General features: G+C 44.4%; 1 protein-coding gene across 1 annotated transcript in view; it reads right to left on the reverse strand.

The window, feature by feature from the left end:
- LOC122790519 (lysine-specific demethylase 3B-like) overlaps positions 1-20,174 on the reverse strand; it is a 1,629,922-nt gene that overhangs the window by 1,014,811 nt on the left and 594,937 nt on the right. The window lies entirely within an intron of this gene.

The following is a 20,174-nucleotide window of genomic DNA, read 5'->3' on the forward strand; positions in this document are numbered from 1 at the left end:
TTGCTTAATCATCATCTGGCAAGGCTTGAAGATGAAGGCAGGAACAGTGCCTCATTACACAGCCAAAGGCAGCAGCCCTACAGGAGACATTCGCTGCATCATAGCTGGCACTTTATAGACTAATAAGCAACTTGAAAAGTGGAACTTATTAATGAAAGAGCAGAGGCCTCATCCTCAAAGTTTGACGAGTCAGAGACTACCTACAATTTGGGAAAGAAGAGAGAAAATTTTTTGTCATATGGGCCTGGTAATTTATAGCCTTAAAGGCTAAATTAGCATAAGTGTAGACTTTCCGAAAAATCCTCTCCTTAGCTCTACTGCAGAAAATGAAACCCCCTGAGGAGGCTTCAATGACATCAAAGCATGGAAAAAGCCTTGAGTGAAGTTCTGATCTTCCCCTTATGGATCCCAGGCAGCAGACATCACCTGTGCAGTTTTCTGTCCTTCCTTCAGTGGGATGTGCACACTGACAAAATTTGGTGGTTTGGACCTCTGCATGAATTTGATCAAGGTACCGGTGCCTCTTCCCTAACAAGAATCTAAAGAATCCCTTTCAGCCCCTTGGAGATGATCAGCTTTACTTCCCCCCTCTATGGCTGCAGCAGACATTTTCGAAGCCTCAGAAGATGGACGAGAAGCAGGCTCTGTCCCGTCCTCTGAGAAGGTTGCTGAAGAAGAAACTGATGGCAATACCAGACTGACCTCCAGGTTCTCAAGTACTACAACAGATACTTCCAGCTGAGACTGGACAGCAGCAGGCTCAGGCCTAGTTTTCTTGGCCTTCTCAAGCAGTGGCTGTATCGTGGGGGCAAAGAGTCTGCCATGGTACCTTGGTCCAACAGCTTGAGACACTGGTTCTCAAAATAAATGGAAAGGAAAGACATTTGGCTAAGCTGAATCTTGTGTACAAAAGCCTGACAGATGGAACACCGAGTGTGGTCATGATATGCCCCTAAGCAAAAAGTACAGTTGTGTATCTACCATAAATGTAGATATTTGAGTGTATTCACTGTTGCAGTCATTACACTTGGGTTATCCTGCTGGCAGGCCACCCACAGTCGGCGTGAATTCCAAAGTCCTGGTCTGGTTTCAGTTGCTGTCGCCTCTTCCCTGACGTCAGTGCGCCAGGGGTATACAAGACGCAGCAGATGCCATTTTCTTCAGTTTTTCTTGCCCCAGATGTCAGGTGCCCCCAAGAAGGTAGGCAATACATATCGCTTATAAAACATACAGTAAAATAAAAATACCTTCATCTACAAGCAAATATATCACATAGGTTGTATAGGATAGAGAAGTATAGATAAGTCCCAGCAAAGAAAGGGGGATGGAGGGTGGGTAACCTGGACTGCAACAGTGAATACACACGAACATCTACATTTATGGTAGGTACACAACTGTACTATGTTCGTGTTTTACTGTTGCAGTCATTACACTTTGGTTGAATCCCAAAGCTGAGGTAGGACGGCTGGGACTAAACAGGATTAGGAGCGGCATGAGGCCCTGCAAGACTGCAGCGGCAAAGCCTGCTCTGGATTTAGAGTAAAGAGGTAAGTGATAATGCTTGGTAAAAGTGTGCACTGAACTCCAAGTTGCAGCCTCCAAAATTTCCTTGGTTGGTACTCCTCTCAGAAAGGCTGCTGAAGTAGCTGCCGCCCTGGTGGAATGTGGCTTAATATTCTTAGGCACTGACTTGCCATGCTGTGCATAGCAGAAACGAATGCAGTGTCCTATCCATTTTGAAATAGTCTGCTTTGAGATGGCCCTTCCTTGTGATCCTGCAGCATATGCAACAAACAGTTGCTCAGTTTTTCAGAAAGCTTTTGTTTAGTCCAAGTAGAATCATAGCTGCCTGTGTATGTCCAAAGAGTGCAGAAGTCTCTTCCCTTTATTCTGGAGATTTGGATAAAATGTTGGCAAATGAATGGTTTGGTTAAGAGCCACACTGGATACTACCTTTGGCATAAATGTTGGGTTTGTCCTTAGAGAAACCCTGTCCGGATGAAAAATGATGAAATGTTCCACTGCCATTAATGCCTGTAACTCTGAGACTCTTCTTGCTGAAGTTATTGCTAGGAGCAGAGTAGTTTTCCATGACAAGAATTTTATATCAGCTGTATTGGCTGGCTCAAAAGGAGGCAGTGTGAGGTTGAGGTCCCATGTAGGTATTGGTGCTCTCCTTGGGGGTCTTATGTTTTTTGCCCCTCTGAGGTACTGTCTTAGCAGTGGATGTGAGAAAATGGGAGGTCCTTTATTGTAATGAGCTGAAATGGCAGAGGCATCGATCTTAATTGATGAGAAGGATAGGCCTTTGTCCAGCATCTCGGTTAGGTATTGTAAAATCTGAGGAATATTTGGAACAAGTGGTTCAAGTCCTTGTGCCTGGTTCCAAGCACAGAACCTCTTCCATTTTTCTGCATAAGATTTCCTGGTGCTGGGCCTCCTGACTTCCAAAATGACATCCATAACAGCTTTAGAGAGGGGTGTGTTCTGAGTGGCTATATTATTTGCCATGCAGCCAGATTTAAGGTTCTGAGTTGGCTGTGCAGGATCTGATTGTTTTGTTGAGTCAGAAGATGAGGAATTTGAGGTAAAGTCCAGGCTGGGCCTTGAGACAAGCTCTTTAGGATTGGGTACCAGTGCTGGCGTGGCCAGTCTGAGGCAATCAGAATCAGTTTTAACTTCTCCCTTGTCTGACTTTTAGGAGTACCTTGGGAAGGAGAGGCAGTGGTGGAAAGGCATAAACTGTTAGGGTTTTCCAGCTGAATGATAGAGCATCCACTTTCCATGCTTGTAAGTGATAAGTCCTTGGTGCAGAATCTCTGTAGTTGGCAGTTGTGAGGGGACGCAAAAAGATCTATGTCTGGGCGTCCCCATTTCCTTGTTATCATGCTGAAGACCTGTGGATCTAGTTTCCACTCGTGAGGGTCCATGAGGTTTCTGCTTAGTTCTTCTGCCAGAAGATTTTTCTTTCCTGGCATAAATTGTGCCTGCAGATGTACTTGATAGGTCAGTGCTGTGTTCCACAAAGTCATGGCTTGCCTGCAGAGGGGGTAGGAATGTGTGCCCCTTTTGCTTGTTTATGTACCACAACATAACTGTAGTATTGTCCGTCTTTAGCAATAGTTGTCCTGGATGTAGTAGATCCTTGAAGGCTGTCAGGGCATTCTGTACAGCTAGCATCTCTTTTTGATTGATATGAAGATGCATTTGGTCTGCGGGCCACGTGCCCTGAATACGTTTTCCTGCCATGTGTGCCCCCCCCCCCTCCCAGGCATAATCCGATGCATCTGTTGTTAGTGTCTGCCTGGCTGTAGGTAAAGTGAAAGGCTGTCCCCTTGTGGTGACAGGCCAGTGCCCACCATCGAAACTCCTGTTGCAAGCAGGGACTGAGAGTTATTATTGTATCCAGGCTGTGGCAATGTTGAGTCCAAACACTTTTTAGATACCATTGTAGCTTCCTCATATGCAGTCTTGCATATGGAATTAGCAGGATGCAGGATGCCATGAAGCCCAAAGCCTGCAGAATTCTTCTTGCAAGTAGCTGGGTCTTTGTTGCCATCATTTGAAAGTAATGAGTCAGTTGCCTTTACTTGTCTGGCGTGAGATAAGCCATATGGGCAGTTGTATTTAAGCTTGCACCCAGGAATATTATCTCTTGAGAGGGCACTAGTTTTGATTTATTTTCGTTTACTGTGTACCCTAGGCAAATTAGTAATCTTTTTACAAACTCCAGATGCTTTAGCAGAATGTCCTTGCCCTCTGCTTGAATAAGGCAGTCGTCCAAATAGGGATATATTTAAATTCCTTTCTGTCTGCAAAATGCAATTGCTGGTGCCAGGCATTTTGTGAAGACCCTGGGCGCAGTAGATAAGCCAAAGGGCAGTGCAGAGAACTGGTAATGCATTGAGCCAGCCATGAATCTGAGGTATCCTTCTGCAAGACTGTCTGATTGGGACATGCAGGTATGCCTCTGAGGTCCAAAGCAACTTGCCAAGCCTTCTTGCCCAGCATGGGTAGAAGTTGCTGCAGTGTCAACATTTTGAATTTTGGAACATCCAGAAAAGTATTTAGAATAGACGGGTCCAGTATTGGTCTCCAGGCTTTGTTCTTTCTGGGTACTAAGAAAAGTAGTGAGTAAAATCCTTGCCCCTGCTCTTGCTGTGGTACTTTTTGAGTAGCCCTCATGTCCATGAGAGCAGAAATTTGTTTTTGTGCCTCTTCCCATTGATTTTGTGGCAGGTTTGGCATACCTTTTGACCTTGGTAGGTTGTGAAAGTAGAACCTGTAACCCTGAGAAACAATATTCAGAAGCCATTTGTTCTGGGTGATCATGTGCCAATTTTGTGAGAAAAGCGCTAGTTTTCCCCCTAAGGGTGCTGCCAAAAGGGAAGTGCTTGGCATTTGTACAGGAAAGTCATTGGGACTATTTCCTATAAGGTTGTGATTTGTCTTCTCCGCCTTTGAGGGCTAAAGCATCCCATTGTTTAGGTCTGTATGAGCCTTGGGGCTGAGATCTGCCTCTTTGTGGCCTTTCTGACACTGAAAAGGACCAATTTTTAGAAGGCCAGTTCCTGCTAAATCTAGGTGTCTGAACCTGTAAGAAATCCTTTACTGTCTGCATTGATTTTGCTTTATCCTCCATTTTCTTTAACACCTCTTCTGCCTTAACACCAAACAAAGTATCATGCTGTAATGGAGCATCCAATAATTTTGCTTTAACATGGTCAGGTAAACTCTGTTCTTTTAACCAAGTATGCCTTCGAATGACAGAGCCTGTAACTGTGGCTCTGCAAGATGCCTCTAATGAATCAAAACCACATTGCAAAGTATGCTTTCCCACTTGTTCAGCTGCATGCAATAAATCCTGCATTTTCTTGTTCTCAGGACAGTCAGGGCTTGTAAGCATTTTCTGTTTTAGCAAAGACATTAGGAATTGCTGATATTTAAGCATGTGAAACTGGCAGTTTAAAGCCCTTACAGTTAAAGTAGCAGAGGTGTTCCCCCATCTGTCCAGAGCTTTAGAATCCCTATCAGAGGGAACAGGGTTTTTCGCAGTGGAAGCCTTGCCCCTTTGGGACCCTGTGAAATAATTTCAGGATCAGCAGCAGGGTTTTTATAAAGAAATTTATGAGAATCTGGAATCCTGTAGTACCTATCTGGCTTAACTGGTGCAGGGGGTAAAGAATCAGGAGTCAAACTGGATTCAGAAAAAAAACATCAACAATATCTAGTACAGGGGGGATAGCAAGAGGCCTGTGCTGAGGTAATAAAAGAAAGCCTCGGAGCCTTTTCTTGGACTCTGAATAATCCTGGCTCTCCCAATGGAAATGTTCCCTCATGGTGTGCAGGGTTTCCCCAAAAGAGTAGTCTTCAGGAGGAGAGGCTGAAGGGATAGATTTCTTCAGCATCAGTGTCCTCATAGGGAGGAAGAGAATATTCCCGTTCTGAAGAGGAATCAGAAGAAATAGAAACCTGGTCAAAGGAGTCATAGTCAGCGTCTTGCCTAGGCCTTTTATCAGGAGGGGGATGGGAACCCCTGATCAAAGTAATTAGGTCCTCGGCCATTTTGAGCATCTGTTTCTTTGGCATGGATGACTGTCCAGGACAATGCTGTACTTGTTTCTTTGTCTTTAAAGGTGTTTTAGACTTTGCCTTAGCTGCTGAAGTGGTCTTGATAGTAAGCTGTGTAGGTCTGAAAACACCCTCAGAAGCCGATGCCTGCTCAGCGGCTCCAGACCCATCTGAGGGAATTGTTTCCATAGGGCCAATACCTTGAGTTTCCAGAGGCCTAGCTGTCTCCACGTGGGAGACGGAGGCGGCCTGTGGCTCTGAGGTAGCGGGTGTCAGGGCCTCACTGAAAACCGGCGACTGGCCTAGAAGAAGCTTCGTCATCGGTTTTGGACCTCGGATGTCTTTTTCTTTGTCCTTGCACTTTTTATAAATTCCAGTTGGTTGTTCAGACGGCATTACATAGTTAGAACTTCGGCCAAAGTAATGTAAAGCAAAATTGAACCGACGTTTAATAATGCGTTGGTTGAATCTAGCAAAAAAACGACAATTAGCAACATCGTGGTCAGGGCCTAGGCAAGAAATACATTAAGAATGAAAATCCTTATGAGGTATTTGCTTCCCACTAGAAATACAATTGTTAACTTTTACTGACATCGGTCTGGACAAAGAAAAAATTTCCCCAATGGGGTACTTAGCTTTATTGAAGACTTTAGATCTGAAATTCAATTTCAAAAATCTCAGGAGTCGGCCGACCGGCACTTGTGAACTGCTTTTGCTTTGGGCACTGCGCGGCAAGTAAGACTGAAGAAAATGGCGTCGGTTGCATCTTATATACCCCTGACGCACTGACGTCAGGGAAGATGCGACAGCAACCAACGCCGGACCAGGACTTTGGAATTCAGGCCAACTGTGGGTAGCCTGCCAGCAGGATAACACAAGTGTAATGACTGCAACAGTGAAACACTATGAACATCGGGTATTTATCGTGGTGGTCCTTACGAGGAATCTGCCTCCCATGTTGACACTCCCCTTTCCTGGATGACATGCAACCAAATGAAAATTTTAAGAAAAAGGAACCTTATCTGGAGGGCAAAGGCTTGGTGTAACTACCTAAGTGAAGGGTGTTCAGACTGTCATACAATAATGGTATTCAAACTGGCAGCAACAAAGTTCTGGGTTGGGAGCATTCGTAAGTCACCTTTGTTGCCCTACGCTTGTGCAGGGAGCATTTGTCTGACGCAGGATGCTCCTAGGTAATTAAGGCTTCGGTATACTGGCAGGGTGTTGGGTCTATCCTTTGCAGGAGATCCCAGAGATGATGAATACTGCATCAGTGATATGGAAGGACATATAAAGTGTCAAACTTAACAGTTCACAGTCATACTGAGTTGTATACCTAGAATAAGCAAAGGGCCTTAACCTTCAACAACACAAACAGGACATGATGACATGAAAGATTCCAAATCTAATGAATCCCCTACTTATACAATAACCTTCTTCTACATGTCAATATAACAGACTTGGAACATTCAAAACTGCTCTGAACAACTGGATGGGTAAAAGTAAAATCACACCTGGGAATCTTAAGCATGGCACTCCTAGATCTGGGAGCCTAAATCATCAATTATTCTTGGCCTTAGTTGACTAGGCCTCTTAATGATCTTCTAGATCACATGGCTAGTGTATATGTACAAATGGTTTCACTTCAGAATCTCGAACTACTGAAATATCGAATGTAACTAATGAAAATACCGAAGTGTCGAAACTGCACTTGCGCATAAGTGCAGAATCATGAATGCGGAAATGTCGAATCCACGGTTGTGGAGGCGCGTACATGCCGTGGGATTCACTGTGTTAGTGATGTACGGTGTGGTATGTGGTGCAGCTGCAGATTCAGGTAAGTGATGTTGTACTAGGGGTTTTGGGTAGGGATTTTAGTGTGTTTGAATGCGTTTTGGAGTTTTGAGGTGTGGGTTAGGGTAGGTAAGACTGAGTGTGTAAGTGTTGAGAGTGGTGGTATTTGTACGTATGTGATGGGCATTTGTGCAAGGGGAGTGTAGAATGTGTAGTGGTGGCTTTTGTGTTTGTGTTTTTAGTGCAACCTCTGAGTTAGTATATATAGGTAGTGGGGGCCACAGTCCTTCAAACTAAATCCTGCTTAATATACTTCACTGGGTTACAGAGAGTTCCATTTCCAAATTATAACAAAGTAAAACAGTAATCATAACGCGCAATAAAATGCATCTTATTTTTTGTAACTATTTGTACTTCTGTTGTAAATAAAACTGTGATGAGAAACTGAGTTTACATCAAGTACTGCTCTCTTTATGAAAGCTTTCACTGTTTGTATTGCTAAGGCTGCCTGGTCTAACAAAAGCAAGTTATATATCGTATATAAAATGGGATGCTGGATAAAAAAAAATCTGGTATTAGAATATCCTGCACTTAAAACTTGATTCTGACTTGTATCTGTGCAGCTGAACAGTGAAAGGAAAGAAAGTAAAGCTGTCCCTCCCAACAATACATGTTTTTATGTGGTATTACAGCAAGACGTTGCATGTAAAAAACAGCACCTCTTTTCAGTGCGAAAAGTACAGTTTTGTACCTACCATAAATGTAGATGTTCGAGTGTTCATCCTGCTGCAGTCATCACACTTGGGTTATCCTGTCGTCAGGCGGTCCCGCAGTCGGCCGGATTTCCAAAGTCTTGGTCCGACGTCGGTTGCTATCGCCTCATCCCTGACGTCAGTGCGCTAGGGGTACATATATAGCAACAGACGCCATTTTCTTCAGTTTTTCTTGCCCCAGTTGTCAGGTGACCCCAAAAAGGTGACCCAAATCAGTACCAAAAAGTGAGAACACTGTACAGACACAAAAACCCTTCAGCTATAAGCAAATACATCAGTAAGGCATAGCAGAGATTTAGCCAATAGATCAGAGGGGTTGGAAGGAGGGTAACCTGGACTGCAGCAGGGTGAACACTCGAACATCTACATTTATGGTAGGTACAAAACTGTACTATGTTCATCGTGTTACCCTGCTGCAGTCATCACACTTGGGTTGAGTCCCAAAGCCAAGGAAGGGTGGAGGCATTATAGAGGGTTAGAGGAGGCAATGAGTCCCTGCAGAACTGCAGTGGCAAAGCCTGCCCTGGACTTAGAATAAAGAGGTAAGTGGTAGCGTTTGGTGAAGGTGTGTACAGAACTCCAAGTTGCAGCTTTCAAAATTTCCTTGGTAGGAACCCCTCTGAGAAAGGCCGTTGAGGTAGCTGTTGCCCTGGTAGAGTGGGATCTAATGGTAGGAGGAACTGGTTTCCCATGATGGATATAGCAGAAACGTATGCAATGGCCTATCCATTTAGAAATGGTTTGCTTGGAAATGGCCCTCCCTTGAGAAGCTGTAGCATAGGAAACAAAGAGCTGGTCAGTTTTTCTGAAAGCCTTAGTTTTATCCAAGTAATATCGAAGCTGCCTGTGAATGTCCAAGGAATGTAGGAGTCTCTCACCTTTGTTCTGTGGATTGGGGAAGAAAGTGGGTAGATGGATGGTTTCATTTAAAGCTACGCTGGAAACCACCTTAGGCATGAAGGAAGGATTAGTTCGTAGAGAAACTCTGTCTTGATGAAAAAAGAGGAAAGGTTCCACTGCCATAAGTGCCTGTAATTCTGAAACTCTCCTAGCAGAAGTTATTGCCAGGAGCAGGGCAGTCTTCCAAGATAGGAACTGAACGTCTGCAGAAAAAGCTGGTTCAAAGGGAGGTAATGTTAGTTTTTCCAGCACAAAGTTGAGGTCCCATGTTGGTGTAGGAGCTCTTCTAGGTGGTCTAATGTTTTTTGCCCCTCTGAGGAACTGCCTTAGGAGTGGATTTGAAAATAAAGGTGGATTTGTGTTGTAGTGAGCTGAAATAGCTGAAGCATGGATTTTAATTGAGGAGAAGGAAAGTCTTTTATGCAGCGTCTCAGCTAAGTACTGCAAAATGTGAGGCATATGAGGCTGAGTTGTGTCTTGGCCTTTAGCTTGGTTCCAAGAAGAAAACCTTTTCCATTTGTCCGAGTAAGCCTTCCTGGTGCTTGGCCTCCTGGGCTTCTGGAATAACATCCAGTACTGCTTGTGAAAGAGGGGCTGGTTGGCTGCTTAATTGATTTGCCACGCAGCCAGGTTTAAGGTTTTGCTCTGGCTGTGCAGAATCTGCTCGTCTTGCTGAGTGAGCAAATGAGGTATTTGAGGCAATATCCATGGTGGGCTGTGAGCCATATTCTTCAATAGTGGGTACCAGTGCTGGCGTGGCCAGTCTGGGGCTATGAGAATCATTCGAGGTTTCTCCTTTTTGACCTTCAAAAGAACCTTTGTGAGAAGAGGTAATGGAGGAAAGGCATATGCTGTCAGGTTTTTCCAACTAAAGGAGAGAGCATTCACTTTCCAAGCTTGTTGGTGGAATGTCCTTGTACAAAATTTTGTCAGCTGGTAGTTGACTGGCAAACAGGTCTATATTTGGTAGGCCCCATCTTTGAGTTATCATTGCAAATATTTGAGGGTCTAGTTTCCACTCGTGGGGATCTTTGATGTTTCTGCTTAGGTCATCTGCCAATGTGTTTTTCTGTCCTAGCAGGAAGTGAGCTTGTAACTGGACTTGGTAGGTCAGAGCTGTGTTCCATAAGATTATTGCTTGCCTGCAAAGAGGATAGGAATGTGTGCCCCCTTGTTTATGTACCACATTACTGTGTTGTTGTCCGTCTCTATTGCCAGTTGTCCAGGCTGTAGTAGATCCTTGAAGGCTGTCAGAGCTTTCTGTACAGCTAGCATCTCTTTTTGGTTTATGTGCAGTTTTCTTTGTTCTGCAGTCCATAGGCCTTGAATGCATTGCCCTGCCATGCGAGCCCCCCAGGCATAGCCTGAAGCATCTGTTGTGATAGTATGCCTGGGTGGGGGCAAGGTGAAAGGCTGACCCTTGTTGAGGTGACATGCCTGTGCCCACCATAGAAATTCCTGTTGAAGGCAGGGAAGGAGAGATAACACTGTGTCCAAGCTGTGGCTGTGTTGAGACCATACGCTTTTTAGGTACCATTGTAATTTCCTCATATGCAGTTTTGCAAATGGTATTATCAGAATGCAAGATGCCATGAAGCCCAAAGCCTGCAGAATTTTTCTTGCGGTTAATTGGGTCTTTGTTGCCATTGCCTTGAAATATTGATTTAGTTGTAATTGCTTGTCTAGTGTAAGATAAGCCTTCTGGGCCGTTGTGTCCAAGCTGGCACCCAGGAATGTCATTTTTTGTGAGGGTACTAGTTTTGACTTCTTTTCATTTACTGTGTACCCCAGACAATTTAGCAGATGCTTCACAAAAGCCACATGTTGTATGAGAATGTCTTTTCTTTCTGCTTGGATGAGGCAGTCGTCCAGGTATGGATATATTTGTATTCCTCTTTGTCTGCAGCATGCAATCACTGGTGCCAGGCATTTTGTGAATACTCTGGGCGCAGAAGATAAGCCAAAGGGCAGTGCAGAGAATTGATAAGGGGTTGAGCTTGCAATGAAACGGAGGTATCTTCTGCAACTTTGTCTGATAGGGACATGCAGGTATGCCTCCTTGAGGTCCAACGTTACCAGCCATGCTTCCTTGCCCAACATGGGAAGTAGCTGCTGTAGTGTTAGCATCTTGAATTTGGGAACTTGTAAGTGTTTAGAATTGAAAGGTCCAGAATTGGTCTCCAAGCATTTTCTTTTCTGGGTACTAGGAAGAGTCTTGAGTAAAATTCTTGGCCTTGCTCTTGAGTTGGTACCCTTTGAATGGCTTTCATGGCCATGAGAGCTGAAATTTATTTTTGAGCCTCTGCCCTTTGATTTTGTGGCAGGTTTGGCATTCCTCTTTTTATTGGTAAGGTGTGAAAGTGGAATCTGTATCCTCGTAAAATTATGTCTAGGACCCATTTGTCCTTTGTGACCATGTGCCAGTTGTCTACAAATAATGCTAGTTTTCCCCCCAGGGGGGCTAACAAAAGAGCTTTGTTTGGCCAGCTGAGGTGCAAGTCATTGAATTTGCCTTCTGGTGGCTTGAGACCGGTCTTCTCCTCCCTTCTGGGTTGGAGTGGTCCATTGGTGAGGTTTATACTGAGCTTGTGGTTGTCCTCTGCCCCTTGGGCGCCTGTATTTACCCTCTGAGGCCTGTCAGTGGCTGGAAAGGACCAATTTTTGGTTGGCCAGTTTCAGCTGAAGCGAGGGGGTTGTACCTGTAGGAAATCTTTCACTGTCTGCATTGATTTTTCTTTAAAACTTCTTCTGCTTTAACACCAAAAAGAACATCCTGCTGCAAGGGCGCATCTAGTAGTTTTGCTTTAACATGTTCAGGCAGACTTTGTTCCTTTAACCCGGCATGCCTACGTATAACTGATCCAGTGACAGCTGCTCTGCAGGAGGCCTCCAAAGAGTAAAACCCACATTGTAAGGTATGTTTGCCCACCTGCTCGGTGGTGTGCAACAAATCCTGTACTTCTTTTAATTCAGATTGTTGAGGAAGGGTTATCTTTTGTTTTAACTGAGAGATCAGAAATTGCTGATACTTAAGCATATGAAATTGACAGTTTAGAGCTCTCATAGCTAAAGTGGCTGAGGTGTAAACCTTTTTCCCCCCATCTGTCTAGTGCTCTTGAATCCCTTTCAGAAGGTACTGGATTTTTAGCCATGGAAGCCTTAGCCCCCTTGGGACCCTGGGAGATAGTCTCTGGGTCAGCTACTAGGCTTTTGCAAAGGAATTTATGGGAATCAGGTACTCTGTAGTATCTGTCAGGCTTGGCCGGGGCAGGAGGCAGAGAGTCAGGGTTGAAACTGGATTGTAAATAAACATCATCCACAATGTCCAAAACAGGAGGGATGGCTAGAGGTCTGTGTTGCGCGAGTAAAAGAAACTCTCTGAGCCTTTTCTTGGAATCAGAGTAATCCTGACCTTCCCAGTGGAAATGTTCCCTCATAGTGTGTAAAGTTTCCCCAAAAGAGTAATCTGGAGGGGAAGCTGAGGGAATAGAGGCCTCAGCATCAGAATCTTCATAAGGAGAGAAGGAATAGTCTTGGTCTTCAGAGGAATCCGAAGAAATGGACAGTTGTTCAGAGGAAGCAGATTCTTCCTCTTGTCTAGGCCTTTTGTCAGGAGGAGGTTGGGAACCCCTGATAAGAGAAATCAGATCTTCAGCCATCTTGAGCATCTTTTTCTTAGGCACAGGGCCTTGAACAGGAGACTGAAGTGAAACCTTTTTCGATTTGGAAGGAGTCTTCGATTTTGAAAACATTTTGACTGTAAGAGTCGTCGGTCTGAAAATGCCTTCAGAAGGCGAAGGTGTTTCAGAAGTACCAGCGTCCTTGGAAGGTACGTTCTCGGTAGGGCCTGAAGTAAAAGGCCAATTATAGAGTACAACACCCCTTTTAGTATGTACCTCACAAGACATATACAACAAATGGAAAGGCCACAAAATTACCTCACAAAGAGGATTACCATCCTCAAACAGATGCCCTATGCAGACAGTCTCAAAAAACTCCAGCTTTACTCCATCGCATTTTGCCTACTCAGAGGTGATCTCTGCCTAACAAACAAAGCTATGTCAAATCGAGAGCTGTTGGACATGCTCCATTTAAAGAAATACCAATCCCTCTGAGCTACATGCTCTAAAGACCTAAACCTTGTCACCACAATAAACAGAACATGCTGGAGGGATAGATTTCTGTCCCAGAGACTTCCCATACTCTGGAATAAACTACCTATCTATATCTAACAAAGTACTTATTGCATCTCCGATGGTTCCTGTATTTCTGAAAGTCAAAAAACAGTGAAGAATGTGTATCCATTTAAGGCTTATTGCCACGACTCAGGATTAGTTCACATTACAATGTGCAGCAAACTTTTGAAACAGTTCTCTGAAATAAAGATGCTTTAGCACTTAAGTGGCTGCTAAATAACAGTGCTATCAACTGCCATGATAGGAAGACTGGTGTAAAAGTGTATACAACAGCACATCTGTTAGCAAAGTGGAAAGGTGCAACCAAAGAAAAAGGTATGTTAAATATTTTTATTTTAAGCAATCAGAGCAAATCTCCCTATCACACCAACAAAACCTAAATACAAATCCTGAAAGTCTGAAAAATAAACATACTACAAGGTGCCACAATCTTGGTACTCATTAGAACTAGGTTAGAAATGAAATCCACGTGGCAAGGCATTTCTAAAGTCAGGACAATTTTTACATTTTGCAGCTCTGTGATCCCAACAAATATATTAACTTTATGCTGTTCTCCATCATTTTAGTTAAATATACTGCTTTCCTTTCATAGAAGGTTACTAGACTAATGGCCCTGGGGCCCTTACAAGTCTAGCCAAGAGTTTATCTCCAAAAAAGAAACCTCGGTCAGCACGTGTCACCCCTGTCAATGAGGAACAAAGATGGAACCCCTGGGACAAATTTATGGTTTCCCATCTACTCATCAAGATTGCGTTTGAAGACAGCCAGTGAGGTACTCTGACATCTATCGGAAGTCTAGTCCAGAGATGGGGCAGCCTCTGGGAGACCCAACCTGTCTCTCCAGCAGGTTTTGTTGATACTACATATTAGACTTAGGCCTATCAAGCAGTAATGCACAAGGAGTTAGGCTTACGGATATGGAGCATCTCTAGTAGGGCAGGGTCCGATATTGCCTTGCAGACGAGACACAGATCACCTCTGAGTAATCTGTATTAGACAGAGTTGAGTAATAGTGATTTAAGCCTGTCCAAATAGCACAGGTGTTGGAGGCCATGGATTCTGTTTGTGAGGCATTTCTGTGGACTTTACAATTGGTGCAAGTATTTGGAGAGGTACATACCAAACAAGGCACTATACTCAATCATAAGTCTAATAAGGGAGGAGTACAGAGAGGTTCTAACTTCCTTTTTCCTGGATGCAATCCCTTTACTTATAAGATGACCCAAGTAAAATGCTTTTTTGACCACAGCCGCCACATGATGGTCGAATGCAAGATTGTTGTCAACCTGACTACACAAGTCTATCACCACAGGTTGTGTGCTTAGGGGGTTGCCATTGATGTGGTAATCAGTAGGGGCTGTGTTTTTGCCAAAGAGTATGATAATACATTTTTTTTGCGTTTAACTTAAGGCCATGACTTTGCACCAGTTATTTGTAGCTGTGAGACCCTCTTGCAGTATGTTAACATCAACTGGGGAGTCAATGACAGCACCCAACTTAGTCATTGGCAAACTTGGTCAGCCACAGGCTCTTTGTCTTTGCCTGAACCTCTGAGAAGTATATGCCAAAGAGTAGGGGGGTCCCAGGACAGATCCCTGGAGAACACCACTAGTGACAGGTCTGCTGTCAGAGGTGGCAGCACCTATTTTGACCTTGTGAGTCCTATCTGTGAGCCAGTTGGCAACCCACCTGACTAGATAGGAATTAACATCAAGTTGCATTAGCTTTTCAATGATGCCCGACTGGGGGATTGTGTCAAAGGCCTTGGCCAGGTCAAGGTAAGCTGTATGTACCAACTCTACCTCATCCAGAGCCTTGGTGACCGTCTCAAAGAAGTCAACTAGATTCAGTAGGTAAGATCTTCCCCTGATGAATCCGAATTGCGTCGGGTTGAGTGCTTGGAGATTGCCTATGTCCTTGTTTATGAGATCCATAATAATACGCTCCATGACTTTACAGATCAGACTTGTCAAGCTGATGGGGCAATAGTTTCCCGGGTCATTAGTGGCACCACCTTTGTACAAAGGGATGACTATGGTAGTTCTCCACTCTGCTGGAATGAAGCCTGTAGTTAGGCTGTGGTTGAATATGGTGCTCAATGGCGAAGCTAGTTCTTGCTGGAGATGGTGCAGAATACAACCTGGGATACTATCAGGTCCCATTGAAGCTGTGTTCTTTGCCTTGGACAGGGCCTTTAACACGATCTACACAAACGTGAGATGTGGGATAAGTATAAGGGATGTCGACTGGGCCTTTGGGGGGTGACGTTTGCACTGAACCTATCAGCCAGGAGGTTGGCTAAGCCCAGCAGGATCATTGTAAGTGGTATCATTAAGTACTAGTTTGGAATAAACTTGGGCTTTGACATGGAGGTTCCTAATGTAACTGAAGAAGGACTTCTTGTTTCCCTTTGTTTTGGAGGCTCTTAACTGACTCTGGAGGTTTTCACTAGTGATCCAATTTGTTTGTTGAGGCAGAGGAGGCAGTTCTTCCGATTTGGAATGTGTTCCTTTTTACCCTTGGACAACAGTTGTAAAGCCTGTTGATAGAGGATGTCCACTAAACAGGTTTGTGTTTCCTTGAGTAGCAGATTTTAGTTCTGTTGGGTATTGCTGAGTCCATGAAGTTGTACAGGTGCTTGTATACTGCATTGGCGTACTGTTCGGCATATCTGTCTGTATCATCTGGGGGAGGGGGTGAAGCTGCTGATATACCCTCCCTTAGGAGGTTGTAGTCATCTTTTGAGAAGTTTTTTTTTAGTGTTGTTACGGCTAGGGAGAGGCTAGGTGGGATAGAAACTTAAAATGAGACAGACTGATGACCTGATCTCACCAGGGAAGAACATACTATGGGAGTGGTGTAGTGGTTGCCCATGTTGGTGGAAACTAAGTCCAATATGTTATCTCCCCTTGTGGGGGATAAGACCAGCTGATGTAGTGTGTTAGAACTGATGAAGTCAAGGAATTGGTGGGTGAGTGCATTAGTGCTGGAATAGTTCACTATGATGGGGTAGTTGAAGTCGATCAGGGTGTTAGGGGTACCTTGATGGAGTCAAGTAGGCCGAAGTAGGAGGTGTGGATGTCCTGAGACATGGAGGGGGGTTTATAGCTGGCTATAACTTGTATGGGCGTCTTGCCAACTCAGTTGCTTCATATGATTTGTTGAAGTTTTAAGGTCTTAATTACAAACTAAAATTAATACAAATACGTTGTTTATCTCAGGCTCTTTAACATGGGAGATTGTTACATGCCGATTATTATATGTGACTCTACACTTCAGTACCAATATACTTACTATTCTGCTATGGTTCTTTTAGTACCAATATACTTAATATTCTGCTATGGTTCTTTTATTCATAAAGTCCAAATACAATGAAAAAGAAGTTATGTCTTACCATAGCATTCCATCTGTGTTGTAGATCTTTATTCATTCATTACTGTTAGGACTTCGGTTCCATCCTCAGAACCGACAGCAGTTTCCAAGATCGCTCCAGCCAAAAACACTCAGCTAAGACTATCCATAATGCCCCTCTCAGTCTCTCCAGATCAAGTTTGCCCACCCTTACAATACAGAGATAATAAGAGAAAAACAGGAGGCAGCTCTGTCTGAGCAAATACCCTAACCAGGAATTCCTAAAGTCCACCAGGAGTCCAGGCAGGGGGATAAAGGGCGGGAAGTAATGAATGAATAAAGATTTACAAAACAGATGGAATGTCATGGTAAGACACAACTTCTTTATCTGATGTTGTAAATCTTTATTCATTCCTTAATGTTAGGACAGAGTACCCAGCTACTTGAGTCCTGGGTGGTCCTCAGGAAGGATATTCCGGAGGACCATAGAACCAAAAGATGCTTGTCCCCTGGAGGCCAAATCCAATTTGTAATGAGTGCTAAAGGTATGAGGTCTTGCCCAAGTGGCTGCTGCATAGATATCATCCATAGAGGCTCTGGAATGAAAAGCCACAGAAGTAGCCATCGATCTAGTAGAATGAGCCTTTATACCGGAAGGTAAGGCTAGCTTATTCTGATGGTAGATAAAGGTAATGACGTTTCTGAGCCAGGAGGATAGAGTCACTTTGGAGACAGGTTTACCCAATCTGGGTCCTGCAAAGGCCACGAACAATTGATCTGTTTTTCTGAAAGATTTAGTCTCATCTAAATAACAATGAAGCTGCCTACAAACATCAAGGGTGTGCAACAGATACTCCCCTCTGTTTGAATGCTGAGGGAAAAAAAAAACGGCAGGTCAATAGATTGGTTAATGGAAAAAACAGAAATGACCTTGGGCAAGAAAGAAGGGTCAGTACGAAGGGATACTCTATCCCTGTGGAAGTTCAAGTAAGGTCTCTTGACACTCAAGGCCTGCAACTCACATACTCTTCTCGCTGAGGTAAGTGCTACTAGAAGTAGAATATTCCATGATAAAAATTTTATATCATAAGAGTCAAAGGGCTCAAAAGGAGGGTCTGTTAATGATTGAAGTACCAAGGTCAAGTCCCATGGTTCTATAGGGGGCTTGACAGGAGGTTTAACGTGTAATACTCCTTTCAAAAAGGTTTTGCACAGGTGATGTGACATAAGAGAAGAATTATCAAATCCATTATTAAAATCTGCGACAGCTGCTAAATGTACAGTGATTGTCGATGCTGAAGCTCCTGCATATAGAAGTCTCGTCAGGTGTTGTAAGATCTTTTGAATAGGCATACAGAAAGGATCTAAGTTCTGATCTTTGGCCCAAATACAGAACCTACTCCATTTGCTAGAATAAATTTTCCTGGTGGAAGATTTGTGAGAAGCCAAAAGGATTACACCAACAGATGAGATATCTGGCAGCCTGGCAATCATTGGAAGTGGAGGAACCAAACTATGAGCTTGAGGATGTGGAGAGTGGGGTGAATCAGTCCCTGAGGATGAGACAGCAGACCTTGGGAGTGATCCAGGATCCACGGGCTGTGAATCAGATGAGGCCATAGGAATGGGAACCAGACTTGACGGGGCCAATGGAGGCAATGAGGATCACACTGCTTCTCAACCTTCGAGCTTTCTGGAGGAATTTCAGGATGAGGGGAAACAGGTGAAGGCATACAGTAGGCCTGGGGGCTAATCGTGCATTAGTGAGTCCCTCGAGGGTACCCCCTGAGGGGGGGATCAGGGCAAAGTAGCTTCTGCATTTGTTGTTTAAGGGGGAAGCAAACAGATCACAGCAAGACTTGCCTCATCAGCAGAAAATCCGATCTGCTATTACAGGATTGAGGGACCACTCGTGAGCAATCAGGATGTTCCTGCTTAGATTGTCCACAATAAGGTTGGAACTCCCAGGAATGTTCGTTGCTATAAGAAAGCAGTTGGAAGCTATCGCCCAGTGCCAAATCCTCATGGCTTCCCGACACAGGGGTTAAGACCTGGTTCTGCCTTTGCTTGTTGATATACCAGATGACTGACATGTTGTCCGAATGAACTGCAATGGTCCCAAAAGGGAGGGATGAATGGAACGCTTGCAACGCTAAGAGAACTGCCCTCAGTTCCAGAACATTTGTGTGCAAATTGGCCTCCGTGGGGGACCAGGTGCCTTGGACTGTCTTCCCCTGGCAATGCCCCCCCACCCTAACAGGGATGCGTCCATGGTCACTGTGGCCGTAGGCTGGGGGGAGGCAGAATGGTCGACACCAAAGATTCGATTCTGACTTCATCCACCATAGCATTTCTTCCTTGCAAAGGTTTGCAAGACGTATCATGTGGTCAAGTGGGTGAGTTAAGATCGACCATTGTGAAGAAAGGAGCCACTGTAGTATTCTCATGTGCAAACTCGCCAGTGGTACTAGAGTAATGGCAGCTGCCATGGAGCCTAAGAGGTGCACAGTACAAGGCGTACTGGTGCAAAGGTTTGTGTAAGTAGGACTTGGATTGGTGTCTTATTTTCGAAAGCCTGTGAGGACGGAGGGAAGCTTGACAGGATGTTGTGTTGAAAACTACTCCAATGAATTTTCCAGTGTTTTTGTTGGGGACATTTGAGATTTGTCCTTGTTGATTGAGTGTAAGAGAGGCTGCAGATTAGAAGATTCCTGGTCGGGGCGGTAAGGAGCCAATCGTCTAGATACGGAAACACCTGGAATCCTTGTAGTCGAAGATGAGCTGCTACAACTGCCAAATATTTGAACACTTGGGGGGGCTTTCTAGAGACCAAATGGCAGTGGCCTGAACTGGTAATGATTGACACCCAGCCGGAAGTGGAGAAATCTACGGGAGCGGTGATCCATCTTTATGTGGTAATAAGCGTCCTGTAGATCTATAGAGCACATCCAGTTGTCCCCTCCCTAGAAAGGGGAGAATGGACTGCACCGTGACCATCTGAAATTTTTGAGTTTGATAAATTTGTTCAATAGGCTGAGATCTAGGATTGGTCTCCAGTCCCCTGTCTTTTTTGGCACTAAAAAGAATATAAAGTAAAACCCGGATCCTCTCTGGTCTGGATGGATGATTCTTTCTTAGCTTTTCTATTTCTAAGGCTGCTACCTCCCACTGATTGGGTGGCACATCGGGGATTTGTTTGACGTGTCTGGGAGTTAAATCGAATGGTATCTGGGTGAGCCTCTGGATATTATTTTCTGCACCCAAACATCAGAAGTAATAAGTTGCCAGGCTGGTAGGTGCACAGAAAAACGACCCCCAACTACTTTCAGAGGAAAGCAATTGGGCGGCTGCTCAGGAGTGTTGGTAGGGTCGGCCTGAGAAGGAATCTCTAGCTCCTTGGTTACGCAGCCCCCTCTACCCCGAAAGAGGCACCTTCCAAATGAGTTGCCCCCTCTGCACTGGGAGGATTGCTCACCACGAGTGTCACGAAAAGATCCTTGGGATTTTTTTGAACCACAATTTTCCATCCCTCTGTTTCCTGGAGTAGGACCTCTGGGGGTGGAAAAACATATGCCCACAGCAGACGTCG

Source organism: Protopterus annectens, chromosome 16.part0 (assembly GCF_019279795.1).
Source record: "Protopterus annectens isolate FY-2018-M chromosome 16.part0, PAN1.0, whole genome shotgun sequence".
Classification (NCBI taxonomy): Eukaryota; Metazoa; Chordata; order Ceratodontiformes; family Protopteridae; genus Protopterus; species Protopterus annectens.